The sequence below is a fragment of the Pholcus phalangioides genome, unplaced genomic scaffold, assembly GCF_987345545.1.
Source record: "Pholcus phalangioides strain wild (caught in Gottingen) unplaced genomic scaffold, Ppha-v1.0 ptg000008l_1, whole genome shotgun sequence".
Taxonomy (NCBI): Eukaryota; Metazoa; Arthropoda; class Arachnida; order Araneae; family Pholcidae; genus Pholcus; species Pholcus phalangioides.
The window spans coordinates 3,607,316-3,622,631 of NW_028301601.1; the positions used below are offsets into that span (position 1 = coordinate 3,607,316).

The 15,316-nt window shown below is 37.9% G+C and overlaps 1 long non-coding RNA gene across 1 annotated transcript; it reads left to right on the top strand.

Moving 5' to 3' along the window:
• Positions 1–6,391: 6,391 nt before the first annotated feature.
• Positions 6,392–12,447, top strand: LOC149083504 (uncharacterized). Its single transcript, XR_016193006.1, has 6 exons — positions 6,392–6,525; positions 8,199–8,306; positions 10,591–10,632; positions 10,756–10,797; positions 10,955–10,975; positions 12,430–12,447. It is a non-coding gene; the product is annotated as an uncharacterized LOC149083504 (long non-coding RNA).
• Positions 12,448–15,316: the final 2,869 nt, after the last annotated feature.

The window sequence follows — 15,316 nt, forward strand, 5'->3', positions numbered from 1 at the left end:
TGGAATAGCGTTTTATTTGTTTTTGGCACTTGATATATGTTATTCAATCTAGATGAGGTTCTATTTTATTTCGTTTATAACCATTTATTGTTTAAGAATGAGAATTTTATATTAATCTATAAATATAATTTTGTCTTATAGTTAGTTTGTGACATTCTGTTATGTAATTGTTCGCTATTCGGGATCTTATTTTATTATACAAATACAAATACAAATACAACGCCACAACAGGCAAAATGCCCAACGAGGTGGCTGATAAAAAGATGCCCATAAAAATATGGATGTCACATGTTTCAAAAATACAGCAACCCCATTAAAAATGCAATTGACACAAATTATAAATAATATATACACATGATAAAATATTATACAATGTCCATAAAGAATACTTATGGTTGTCTTATTCTAAGAATGGATAGCTTCTCGATTTACCCCAACATGTTTATCGTATTTCTTTTTAAACGTGTCAATTGTGTTACAATTTACTACCTCCGGGGGTAAGCTATTCCATTTATTAACAACCCTATTAGAGAAAAATTCCCTGCGACACCATAACCTTGCATTGTCCCTCACCAATCGATACTGGTGTCCCCTTGTAAAAGCGGTTGATTGGCGGTGTACTAAAAGTTCATGGTCCATCCTATCCATCCCATTGAAAATTTTGAACACTTCGATCATATCTCCTCGACACCTGCGTTCATCCAATGTAAACATATTCAAAAAATGAAGTCTCTCTTCATAACTCAAGCCCTGTGTGGCAATAAGGACACGCGTAGCTCTTCTCTGCACCCCTTCAATCAAGTCTATGTCCCTCTGTAGGTATGGTCTCCAAAACCTTACCGCATACTCCAGTCCAGGACGAACTAAGCCTCGAAAAAGCGGAAGAATGACTTTAGGAGAACGCGAAGAGACCTTTTTGAAAATGAGACCAAGCATTCTATTCGCTTTTTTGACAACCGCTGAACAATGTTCAGAAAACTTAAGTCGCTCGTCAATGAGAATTCCCAAATCGGTGACTCTAGTTGCATCCGGGATAGTGACACCATTCAACTCGTAAGAGAACCGTGGGTTGTTCGAACCAAAATGAGCGACCATGCACTTATCTACGCTAAACGTCATGCTCCATTCATTTGCCCATGCTGCAATCTTGTCTAAGTTGGTCTGGAGCAACTCCCTATCGCTTTCATTCCCGATTACCCCCATTAGCTTCACATCATCTGCGAATTTGCTAGTAATTCCATCGATACCCTGATCGAGTTTGTCGATAAAAAGTGAAAAAAGTATGGGGCCAAGGACACTTCCCTGAGGAACTCCACTTGTGACGTCTGTCCAACCAGAGAATTCCCCGTTCACCATAACTCGTTGCGACCTATCTCTTAACCACGATTCTATCCAATTCAGCAAGTTGCCCCCTATTCCAATCTCGTGTAAACGCTTCAAGAGTTTGCCATGTTGTACCCGATCGAATGCCTTCTGGAAATCAAGGTAAACAACGTCGACATTTTTGCTCTTACCCAAAGCCTTAGTCACGTAATCATAGAAGCAAAGGAGGTTAGTTACACATGACTTCCCCTTCCTGAACCCATGCTGATTATCCGACAATACATTATTCTCGTCTATCCACTTCACAAACTGCCTTTTGATGATAATTTCCAAAATTTTCGAGAGGGAGCTCGTCAAACTCACTGGACGATAATTAGACACCACTTCTCTACTACCCTTCTTAAATATCGGAACAACGTTAGCCAGTTTCCAATCTCTCGGGACGATACCCTCAGCAACACTACTCCTGTATATCTGTGCGACTGGCCCCAACAATTCATTAGCACCTTCCCTGAGAACCCTGGGATAGATATCATCTGGTCCTGGTGCTTTGCTTGCACATACATTTCTTAGAAGATTTAGGACCTCCACGTCTTCTACTTGAATATCGTTGAGGGTTCTATTACCCCATGCAACACCCGTATATCGAATATCATTATCTCCATTAAAAACCGACGCGAAAAAGTCATTGAAAGCACTACACATGCCTACATTGCTCTCTACCTTAGAGCCTCCTATCGAGAGGGGACCAACTGTCCCCTTACATCCATTATTGACGTATCGAAAAAATGATTTTGGGTCAGAGCCAATGTTATCTGCCAACCTAGATTCAACTTCCTTTTTACTATCCCTTATCGCTTTCTTCAACAGTCTTCTTTTATCAGTAAACAATGATAGGTCACCACGTCCACTTTTATACTCTCTGAATGCTCTTTTCTTTTCAAGATAAAGGTTCCGCACGCTATCCGTGAACCATAGAGGGTGTGATGTACAAACACGCTTTTTTCGAACAAAGGGTATGACGTCGTGCAAAACAGAGGACAGCTTCGTACTAAATTCTTCCCATTGACTTACCACCCCTACTGATTCCAACCGGTCTTTGAAAACTTCCGCTAACCTTCCTCTCAAAACATCAAAGTTAGTTCTCCGAAAACAAGGAACCAGTCTTTTGTTATCAACCTTACCCGAGGAAAAGTTACAGTGAAATCTGACGATACGATGATCACTGGAAGAAAACTCTTCCCCCACCGAAACATGTTCAACTAGATCCTCAGAACTAGTAAGAACTAAATCCAAAATAGCAGTACCCCTTGTGGCTTCTGATACATGCTGATACAAAAAATTATCGAGCACCAACTTAAGAAAGTCTCTTTCATACTGATTTCCAGATGAAAGGTTCTCCCAATCAATACCCGGGTAATTGAAATCCCCTAGTATGAGAACCCTCTGTCGCTTACACATGTAGGAAATTTCATCATGCATTTTGGCAATGTAGCTTTGATCCCTATTCGGTGGATTGTAACAAACCCCAACAATAAGTTTATGACGTCTTTTGCTCTCAAGTTCAACCCATATGGTTTCAATATCACTTCTCTGCACGTTACACTCTCTAGCCTTCAAACAGGATTTCACGTATATCAACACTCCACCCCCTTTCCTATCAGATCTATTTCTCAAAAAAGTATCGTATCCTGAGATGTGTAAGAAAGATTCATCCCCATCGTTTGCCCAAGATTCTGTAATGGCTATAAGATCCAAGCCCTCCACAACTATCATAGTTTCTAAAAAATCTTTCTTATTACCCAAGCTCCTGGCATTTATTAACACACATTTTAATTTGCCCGGTGGTTTGTTGTCAATCGAGAAGCCATCCAAGTCAGAGGTGGGTAATTTCAAGTCAGTACTGTTGTGATTATCATTAACTAACCCGCATTCCCGACTACGTGGTCTGGGAGTAAAAAACCTGACCTAAGACTATCGTAAACCTCCCAGACCCCTCTCTTATTTAGATGGATCCCATCCGAACGAAGCCACCTATCGGTAAATGCGGGAAGCTCCAAGAACGTGACCCCAAGTGAGGAGCAAATGTCCTTCAGGCCTATATTAAATTGGTGGATCCTACTCCTATATCCCCTACTACCCCTTGGCAGCACTGGAATCACTGCCACATCTGAACCCCCCTCCCTAGCGGATAATAGTAAATCCCGGTATTCTGACAGAGACTCACTAATATTCGCTCCTACCTGATTTGTTCCCACCCACAGAATCACCCGCAAGGGCAGCTTTCGGCGATGAAAAACGGCTCGAACGTTGCCAATCTTCCCCCCAGGAAGACAACAGCGCTCGAAACCCCGACAATCCCTACACACTCGGTTCCCAAGTTCCCTAACCATAGAATCGCCGATGATTAAACCCCTATCACTATCCCCCTCTACCTCATCCACGACCACCCATTCGCCCTCTAAAATGTCGTTGTTCGTGGAGATTGCTTCTTCATCAACAGGTGGCTCGACGACCAGAGGCTCCGTTATAACCGGATAATATATATATATATATATATATATATTATCTAGTTTTTGTATATTTGTTTGATAAGCACCATCCCAAGCAGTGGCTCCATATGTTACTATTAAGTATATCCAAGCATAAAATAAATCTTTTAGAAAGTTATTGTCGGTTGTGTTTTTTTATCTATATTATGTAATTATTACTACCTATATTAATTTTTGGCACCTAAATTTTTTTTTTCTGGCAAATCGACCTTTTTTTTTTGTCCGGCCCTGTTCTATGCATGGCCCTTGAAGCTTTCTTTTTTTTGGTGCAAAAAAATAAAGTAGTTACAGAATTAATAATATAAAAGGAATAATTTCAGAATGGCGAAATTATTTTGTAATTCATGAAAATTCATATCATAATTAATGAAAAATGTCTCCAGAATTATGGAAAGAAATTTTTTTAGAATATTAATGAAGATCTCTCTATTTAATGGAAAAATATTTTGTGGAATTGATAAAAATTCATATTTGATTTTAAAAAGGCCGGATTTTAATCTAAATCTTCCAATAATACAGCCCTGCCCGTCCCCGTTTGATGCGAACCACTGAGTCCCAGTTGGCCCCATCCTTTAAGACACCACTGTGTGAATCTAGATCCTACGGTACGACTTGGCCTTCGAACCTCGTGGAAACATTTTTTTTTGGCCCGCAATGCCTGAAAGAATTAATAGAAATCCATACTTAATGAAAAAACTGTGCCACAATAAATACATTTCGCAATTAATATAAGCACTCCCCGCCCACTTTGTTTGACTCGGGGCCATCTTCCCCGTCGGGCTACGAAAATTCATATTTGATGAAAAATAACTTATAAATTAATGAAAATTCATATTTTATGAAAAAATAATTTCGGAATCAATGAACATTATTGTTCAATAAAAGTTTTTATTAATTCTGATTTTAAGCTTACATCTGATATTTTTTTATTAATCTTTTATTATTTTATGAAGAAAACAATTTCAGAATAAATGAAAATTCTTATTTAATGAAAAATAATAATTTCGGAATTAATGAAAAATAATAATTTCGGAATTAATGAAAAATAATAATTTCGGAATTAATGAAAAATAATAATTTCGGAATTAATGAAAAATTTTATTTAGTGAACAAAAAAAAAAAAATCTTAGAATGAATAAAATCCTCCAATGATATAGGAGCCTCCTGTTTGACTCCGAGCCCTGGGTCCCAGCTGCCCCCACCCTTCAAGATGTCACTACTGTGTGAATCTAGATACGATACTGCAGTACGATTTGTTGGACCTCGGACCTCATTGAAATGGTTTAGAATCCACAAGAAATCGATTCGAAATTACCGGAACTGGAAGTCATAAGGAACACAGAAAGGTCCATCTAACAAGTGGTTTCTTAGATAGTGTTTTGGAATTCTCTATTCTGGAACGAATCCAGATCAGGCCATCCTAACTATGCAAGAAAATACGGGGTGGACGAGAATTCCTGGACACACACATTTTAAAAATTAATAATAAATCAACCAATGGACATGAAAAGGTGTAGTTTGCACTAAAATACTTATCATGGCCCAGAGGGGTTTTTTGACATATCAAACACAAATTACACTCACAGGTGACGCTATAAAACGAAAAACGCGACATAATGCATAAAATGCAACACAGACAGTGTAAAATTAATGTTTATGACAATTTGCGTTATGTACGCAAAACTACCATACTTCTCTTTCACCAATTTGAATACATCCCGAGCTAAAAAGTCGTAGGTCCCTAAAAACTGACCATTGCTTACTCCTCCCCCCTCCCCCGAAATTCATGGCAGGGGTTACGTAGTCCTAGAAACACAAAGGAAAATTGCGTATCGCCTAGAAATGCGCTGAAGGAAAACGACATAGTCCTAGAATAACGTAAGAGCATTGGATACCCACTATTTTAATGCGGGACAGGAGTGACATAGTCTTAGAAATACGTAGTAAATTGCGTACCCCTTAGAAATGCATGGCAGCAGTGACGTTGTGTGTCCTAGAATCCCGTAGGAGCATTGCCTATTTCCGAAAAATTTGGTGGTCAAAGGCGTGGTCCTAGGATGTTCATAGGCTTATGATATTTTAATCCATTATCGTCACCTTAAAATACTGCGACCTATGCCGTAAACTTTTCCACCATCGAGGACCATAATTGCCATTATTACGGTGATAATTACTGGTCATATTCACACATGGTTCCAGTCCAGACCAAGGATATAACTCGGAGATATCAATACCGCTATGACCACATGTTATATTGACCCCATGAACTGACACGATACAAAACGCCGAACTATCGAAGTCAACGAACTACACTCACGCGAATTATTATCATTATTCACGAAAAAACTGTGAATGGGAGCCTGAATTCGAGCCTATATAGAACTGTTTGAGGCCCTCTTTTGTTTGGAACACGGACCCACTCATGTGAAGAAAACTCAGTCAATAGTTATACTAACTTTGTTAACTATAAAAGATTCTGTCCTGAAAGCCGTCAACATTATTCGGTACAAAAAACGTTGGTTTGACAGCGTCCATTATGTCCTGCAGGGCCGCTTGAAAAGGAAGGGAAGACCAAAAAAACCAAACACGGCCCAAAAAAGGCCCTGTCAGTGAGTTTGGCCCGACTATAAGTGATCGTTGAGTCAACCAGGTAAGTTGTTTGTATTAATTCAATTCACTCCAATGCTTAAATACCGATCTTTTGAGGGGAGTAAACGACACCCTTCGGAGTAATGATCATGATGAATAGGCGTTTACTCCCTAAATTTAAAAATTGTAAGATTGAAATTTATATAAATGTACTCGGTGCCGTCTGAACATCACGAGCCATAAAGACAAAATGGTGTTCTGGGACGGAGGGATCTACCGGCTGAGAAAAAGTACCGGTCAACCAATAAAATCTCTCATTTCTCAGTAAGATAATCACGCTTGAAAATCATTCAACGAGGTCTTATCATGTGGCCCCTAAGGTACTTGATCGGGGGCCCTTGAGTCCAGGTAGCTTTAGAAGTATGCCATGATGTACAATGAAGTCTTGACAGATGGACCAACGGGCCCTCATTGAAGTAGCGGTACAGAAATTAGACTTCCATTAGTTAAAAAATTTTCATTTACAAAAATTTCTGGATTTGTTTTTCATTGTAAAAGTTCAGATTTTTGATTAACTCTGAAAATAGTTACGCTAGTTTTGAATTTTTTTAATGCCTAAAATTATTTAATTTTGAACCTTTGTTGTATATGAAATTATATCTTTCTCCAATTTTGAAAGAACGTTTCATTAATTCTTAAATTATTTTTCATTAGTTCGTAACTCATTTTTCATCAATTCGTAAATTCTTTTTCATTAATTTTCAATTCATTTTTCATTAATTTTCAATTCATCTTTCATTAATTCATAAATCATCTTTCATTAATTCGTAAATCATTTTTCATTTATTCGTTAACTTAATGTTTCATTTATTCGTTAACTTAATGTTTCATTTATTCGTTAACTTAATGTTTCATTAATTCGTTTCATTAATTCTTCAATCAATACATCTCTTTCACCAATTCCAAATTTTCATTGATTTTGAAATGGCTTCTTTAATTAGTTTTAAGAATTTTCAGCAGTTAAGTTAATTCATTCATTAATTCTGAAATCATATAAATGAAAATATGATTATATTACATCTTTTTTCTAATTCTAAATTTCTTCTTTCCTTTTTTTCTGAAATTCTTTCAATTTTTTTTTTCTCTGAAGTTCTTTTTCATCAATTCTCAAATCATTTTTTGATTCAAAAATTATTTTTCTTAATTATATTAATTCTTAAATTTCTTTTTTTGCTAATTCCATTCATTCTGATTTTCTCTTCCGTCGATTCTCAACCTGATGTCCAGTTAACAAACGAATTTATGGTCATTATTTATCGACTCACAATTTAGTTTTAGATCTTCCAAGCAATTTATAAATTGTTCAGATTCAAACCAAAAAGCACGGGGTACTTTGAAAGTAGGGCAGGAGTTTCATCAGTAGGCACGCCTTCCTGTGAAATTTCCCGATACGTTATTCGTGATTTGATGATTTCGAGTGATACAGTCGATGCTCGATATAACGACATCCGCCTTCGTCCCGTTGAAAACGGACGTTATATTGGGAGGGTCGTTATATCGAAAGTAAAACATATATGATAGTCATTCAATGAAAACATGTGGGACTTATCCTACCGGTCGTTGTAATGGAATAATCGCTATAAAGTCGGATCGTTATAACGAGCGTCAACTGTATCAACGCAAAACGAAAAGTTCATGTAGTAAAAATTTTTTTTTCATTAATATTTCTCACAGAAAAATCACAATATGGATGTCACGGAAAAACGCAAGAAATTGTTGAGATGCGCTTTAGTTGGAGCATTTGCATTCGCTTTGACGGAAGGGCTCATCATACCTCTCATCGTAAGTGATAATCAATTCCTGCCACAAAAACTCGTTCATGATATTGAAAGCCAAAGTAAATTAGTTATAAAATGACCATGGTCATGCCCCCCCCCCCCATATCCTGTAGAAGGGCCCCTAGACTGGGATCATTAGCGAGCCCACAAGCCAATTATTTCACGGGAACCTATGGTGACATTATAGTGTGAAAAATCAAAAATTATAAGAATCGTCCCGGGCCCCGGTGGGAGCCCTGTCAGTCCCACCTTTGTGGGGACCATGACCATGATCACCGCAGTCACATCCTCATGATCAACCCTCCCTTCCCAAATTTTGGTAAAAACAGTGGGGACTAACTGATAAAATTCCACTAAATGCAATTAATATTCGTGGTTGTAACCTACGATCTGAAAGAATGGATTCACATCAGTATCGGCAGTGCATTGCAGAGTGGTCATTGTGATGGACTCTAATTCTAAGGATCCAGGTCCGAACCCCGTTGACGACGCAGTGTTGGTTCGGCTGAAGTTGGTTTTCTGCAATTTTCCAACTTTGAAAAGGGAATGCGAGCCATTCTCCCATTCTAGAAAGCAGGCAGACCTTCAACATGATACTTACACAACATGAAAAATTTCAAGTATTAGCATCTTCATTTCAAAATATGGAAAACAAATGACAGCACCGACAAGAACGCGTATCAAGCTCAGCTCTCACAGCATGCATTCGTCAGGGCCTCACTCAAGGCCGAAACACATTACACTGCCGTGATAATCACATCACGTCAAAGACGTTGTGAATTCTGATTTGTGGAAATTCAATGACGTTTAAATTATACGACGTGAAATTCCCACGTCACAGAATTTCCACGAATTAGAATTCACAACATCTCTGACATGACGTGAAATCACGTCACGTCAGCGTAGTGTGTTTCAGCCTTCACACTGAGATACACACCCATTATTGCGTGTACCGATTCGTCAGGAATTCTGTAGATGAATGTGTATGAGGTGTATGTACGTGTGTTACCATATTGGTTACGTGGTGGGGAGTCCATTACGTGTACTGGTTTAGTCCAGTGTTTCCTAAAGTGGACAATATCGCCCCCCCCCCCTCCGTCCCGGGGACGATGAAGCTGTCCAAGGGGACGGTAGAAGTATGAGTGTAACACAGGATTCTATGGGTTGCCTTGAATTGTGGGCGATGGAAGAAGATATATTTGAAAAAGGGGCGATATGGAGAACGTTTGGGAAACTCTCTTATTTAGTCGCAGTAGTCTGTTTTGTCCTACACCAGGCATCTTCAACCCGTTGCTCACGAGCATCTAAGTGCTTCCTATACCGCCCAGAATTCTCGATGCTCGTATCCGATTCCGTACTCGCGAGCACTTGATCAACAATTCCAGTTAAAAAACTTGTACGCATTGTATTCAAAGATTGAAATCATCCTGATTTCATGCATTCTTATCTCAAACTTGCTGTATAAAGGGTGTTCTGCTTTCGATGATGAGTACAGGCAATGCTAGAGACTAGGAAAAAGTTGAAGACCTCTGCTCTAGACCATCGCCCCCCCCCGTCAGAATTTTTTTCTCTCTCATCGGCGCCCCCCCCCCCCCGCTACTCAAGCGAACCCATAGGATCCTATGTTATACTCGTAGCTTCTATCGTCCCCGGACCACTCCATCGACCAGCGGTTCCCAAATACTTTTAGTCGTGTACCCCCCCCCCCCCCGCCCCGGAAATCTTGGAGTCTGCCATGGACCCTCATTTACAGCAGCAGAAACTGTAGCCATCTACCAGCGAGAATGTGCTCGAACAATAGAGAACATTTCATTGAGTACTAGTAAATTTCATGCAATAATAATGCAATCTACTGGACAGCGAAAGAACAAAAACAACGTTTCATAGCTCTATCGAGAGCTGCCGCCAAAATTACAATTTTCGTCAAATCATAACAATATTGCTCAGGCAGTCTTCCAACGTTGCACCGGTGCTTTTACGTGTTAATTTAATTAAGATATTTGTTTTTAAGTAATTCGTTTTAATAGTTCTTTTTTTTCATCTTAGCAATAATTTTTTTTATACACATAATTCTGATATTGCGCCGTGGAACCTCTGGAAGGTCCACGCACCCCCAATTGAGAACCGCTGCTCTAGATGCCTATCACAATTTTCCAGCATCTAATTGTTTCCCTTCCAGACCATCCAATTGCAGCACGACCTGTACAAGGCCGCTTATCTGAATGGTCATAATAAAGTGACTCGATGATGTACAATAGTATCTCTCTAATGCATTTCTCTCTTTACAGGTATACAGGATATGCTATCAATCGACAACCAATTACATTCCAGTACGTACTCGGTTAATTATCCACTTAAATGTGTTATCAATACTGGACCTATATAATTAGCATAATTACTTAATTATTAACCTACGCCATTTTTTTTTTTAAATTTTTAAACCGTAATTTCAGAGCCAGTGCGTGAATTGTCCGTTATTAGCTCTACAGGGTTATGTGAGTATCGATTTTGTTTCACTTTAAAAAAATAATTAATAATTAATTAATTATCAGTACTGTTGATATCTTGTGATCAGATTGTGTTGCTTTTTGATCATTTTTATTGTTTTTTTCTCTCTCGCAAATCTGGCGCACCCTGATGGATATTTGGCAGTCCTTCAGCTGCTTCGGAACTGTAAGTCATTTCATTTAAATTTCATTACAATAATAACTACAATTAATCATTAGATATCCGAAAACAATGTTTAATGCCCGATTTTGTGTCCAAAGCCCTATATTAATCTAAAGGTGGCTCCCAGTGAGTAATTATCGTCAATTTCGGCTGGTGATAAGGGGTCATTCAAGTATTACGTCGGAAAAACCTTTCCCTACTTTGCAGGCACCTGAACTAATAGCCCCCCCCCCCACTGATAAGTCCTCTATACAGCCCCTTTAGTGATCTCTAAATGTTCCGCGGATCTTTTAAGTGATCTGGAAACGCGTCCGGAACACTTAAGTGCTCTAGAAATGTGTCGCGGGCCGCTTAAGTGATCTGGAACTGTGCCGTGCGTCACTCGTATGATCCGTGAATATGCCGCGGGTCACTTAAGTAATCTGGGAATGTGCCGCAGGTAACTTGAGTGACGTAGAACTGCGCAACGGGCCGCTTAAATGCTCTGGAATTGTGCTGCGGGTCACTTGATTGATTTGTAAATGGGCCGCTTAGTTCATTTTAACAAAATTAGTTTTGAGGTGGATGGCCACATCAGATAAGCCCCTAGAGCCATATTTGTCCCGTGGACCATGGGTTCAGCATATAGCATTGAAATAACAGAAATTTATTATAATAACATTCAAGGTATTTTTTCCAATATATTTTAATTTTTTAATTAAAAATCATGAAATCAATAGAAATCATCTAAACATCAGCTATAACACATACAAGACACTTACAAATCCAATATCGTGCAGAGAGGAAGAGAAGAGAGTTCTTTGCTTCCTTTTTCTTCATCTTTTTTTCTTTTTCCAATATCCTATATATGTTTGAAAAACTGGTGGCAGATGGCAGCACTACACTATAACAAGCATTACAGAGAAACAACAAAAACTTCACGTCAGGTTTCACTACACGTACACGCACATTCCCGCATGTATCGATTCGTTGGGGGTTCCATGGGGGGTTGTGGGCGGGGTGCATGTGTGGTGTAGCAGTAGTAGGTAGGGCTCGTAGGTAGGGTAAAAAAGGGCTCGGGGATCCATGATGTTCTTAAGTCAGCCACCTCGTTGGGCAATTTGCCTGTTGTGGTGTTGTATTTGTATTTGTATTTGTATGTTTTTCTCTTTTATTTTCTTTTTTTCTGCACGTTATGTTTGACAAATATACAATAGTGACAATGACAAGATACAATAATATTACATTCCACTCGCGGCTTGCATGTGAACACACAATTTTGTAATTCTGTATATCTAGACATGTTGTTATTCGGTAATTGTTACGAATCTCTACATAGAATGTTCTTTGGTCTTGCATACTTGGCCATATTGTTATATCTGTAGGTAGAAATATTTCTGGTGTGTAGATTCCCTGTTTATTTTGAATTGCTTTCGGCATAACTTTTTGATATGATTAAACACTGTTTTTACCTTAAGATCCCGTCAGAGCAGTGATGGTAACCTCTTCCAGCAAAATTTCCCTTTTGACTAAATTTTTTCCACGCATTCCGATAAATGCGCTGCCATCTAGCAGAAAAAATACGTAATTCAAGTATTTTACTATAGAAAAAGTATTGCACTGCATTAATTTCTTTATTTTCACAAAAAATTCTTTTAAAATTTACCACAAATGCTAAGAAATTTCTCTCTTGAACAAATTTTGGCTAATTAGATAACCTTTCATTTATATGGAACTATAATATTCTTTATGGACATTGTATAATATTTTATCATGTTTATATATTGTTTATAATTTTTGTGATTGTGTTTTTAATTGGGTTGCTGTATTTTTGAATTATATGACATCTATATTTATTGTGGGCATCTTTTTCTCAGCCACCTCGTTGGGCATTTTGCCTGTTGTGGTGTTGTATTTGTATTGTTACGAATTATGAACGATAGATGGCGCAAGTCTTTATCGCAATCTTCTGATGGCTCTCAAAATGTCGAAATCAGTTGATACCGGTTTCGGTCTAGCGCAGAGACATGTGATTGGTGGAGAACTGGCAGGGCGTGTAGAGAAAAATCTAGAAAGTCCCGCCCCTTCAAACATTGGTTCAACCTCCTCCGTACGATGGCGCTGCCGACTAGGAAACTAAATAGAATCTTGTGGAATGTTCTTTTTCTGGAAGTTTCTCCGGGGTTATAAATACCGTGGCGCTCACAAGATGGCAGGCACAAAGAGATTCAGTCAGTTGTGTTTAGACTTAGCGAGAAAGTTGTCAGCTCTCTGATTAGCCTGTAAATACGTGTAAATTGCTATTCTGCAAATAAATCTGTGATTGTCCGTCGAACCGCTTCTTGTTTTGCAATCCCGAAGTCTTGTGGAAAAATTATCCGGAACAGTATTTTCCCACGAATATGGGAAATTTCCCACCACTGCTTCGGAGATGATATATATATATATATATAAATAATATATATATATATATATAAAATTCCTTCCAACTGTATAATATGTTACTGAACAATTCGTGCACACTGTTGATGAGGGCCCGATCAACTTCATCGTGGAGCGGGCACATAAACGAATACTTTTTTTCATTCACCCAGAATTCTGAAATTACTTCATTAGTTCTACAACCTTCATTTTACATGGAATTTTGTTTTCATTACAATATTCTGAATTTTCTCTAATTTTAAAATTATTTCAATGATATTAATTCGGAATTTCGTTAGGCCTCTCTATCTGAAGTTACATCTTTCATTAATTCTTAAATTATTTCTCATTATTTTTCTCTCCTTAAATTATTTTTCATTATTTCTTAAATTATTTTTCACATTGATTCTGAATAGATCTCTTTCATGAGTGTTTTGAGAATTTTCACTACTTCTAAAAGTTAATTCATTCATTAATTCGAAAATTTCATCAATCCTGAATTTTTTTTTAACCCAGTAAGTCTATATTCTTTTGAAATATGCAGTAAAACCCCTCTTAACGGACACTCCTCAAATGCGGTCATCCCTCTTTTATGAACGAATTTTTTTGTCCCACCGGTGTCCGCAAAAAAAGGAGGTGGTTCTGTATTTCATGTTTCATATTCATGTTTATTTTTAGTCATTTCATCAACAAAAAAGGTGAGTGACGATACTTTAAATTCATTCCAATGTCCTTTTTTGAATTTCTTCCCCTTTGAATAATGGTTTTATATGTAGCCCCTTTTTCTCGATTCCTGTTTCTTCCTAGCCGTTTCTTAAATTCCTGCTTTTCTCTAGCCATTTCTTTCCTCCTGCCTCTTTCTATTCATTTCTTAAATTTATGTCCTATCCTAGTCATTTCTTAAATTCCTGTTTCATCCTAGCCATTTCTTAAATTCCTGTTTCATCCTAGCCATTTCTTAAATTCTTACTTCTTTTTTAGCTTTTTTTTTCGATTCCTAACTCTTTCTAGCCATTTCTTAAATTCGTCTGCCTCTTTCTATTCATTTCTCAAATTCCTGTCCTATCCTAGTCCTTTCTTAAATTCCTGTCTCATCCTAGCTATTTCTTCAATTCCTGTCTCATCCTAGCTATTTTTTCAATTCCTGTCTCATCCTAGTACTTTCTTGAATTCCTGCCTTTTCCTAGCACTTTCTTCAATTCCTGCCTTTTCCTAGCACTTTCTTCAATTCCTGCCTTTTCCTAGCACTTTCTTCAATTCCTGCCTTTTCCTAGCACTTTCTTGAATTCCTGTCTTGATCTAGCCATTTTTTTTCTAATCCCTTCCTCTTTCAGCTCTTTTTTCGATCCCTGCCTCTTTCAGGCCCTTTTTTTATTCTTGCCTTATCATAGCCCTTTCTTTGTTGAATTCCTGCGACTTTGCCATTTTTTGAATTTTTGCCCTTTCCTCGCCTTTTCTTCAAATCACTGTCTCCTTTGCCCCTTTTGAATTTCTGTGTCCTTACTTCCTTTTTTTGAATTTTTCTTTACGGCATGCCCTTCACCCAACTACATTTCTGAGGGATTAGCTCACCCTCAACTAAATGCCTTTCTACGACCTGGTTGTTGAAATTTTTTGTCAGCCTTGCTTAGATTTCAAAATAGCACAAAAAGTTCCTCAATTTTCCACCAGATGGCATTCTAACCTTTATTATCATTTGGAGCGTACTCGTATTTCTATACGACTACGCTATTTTCATAATTTTATCTGCCATATTGCAGGAGTTATTCAAGATTTTGTGAAATTTCCAATATTCTTTATTTCTAAAAAATACTTTACCTTTTGCTCCCGGGCATCCCAAAATGATTCTTAGAGGTTCAAAATGATTGTAAGAGGCTGCGCATGTCACTTTACAAGATCTTCAAATTGTCATAACTTTTGAATGGATAAAGATAGAGCGATGGA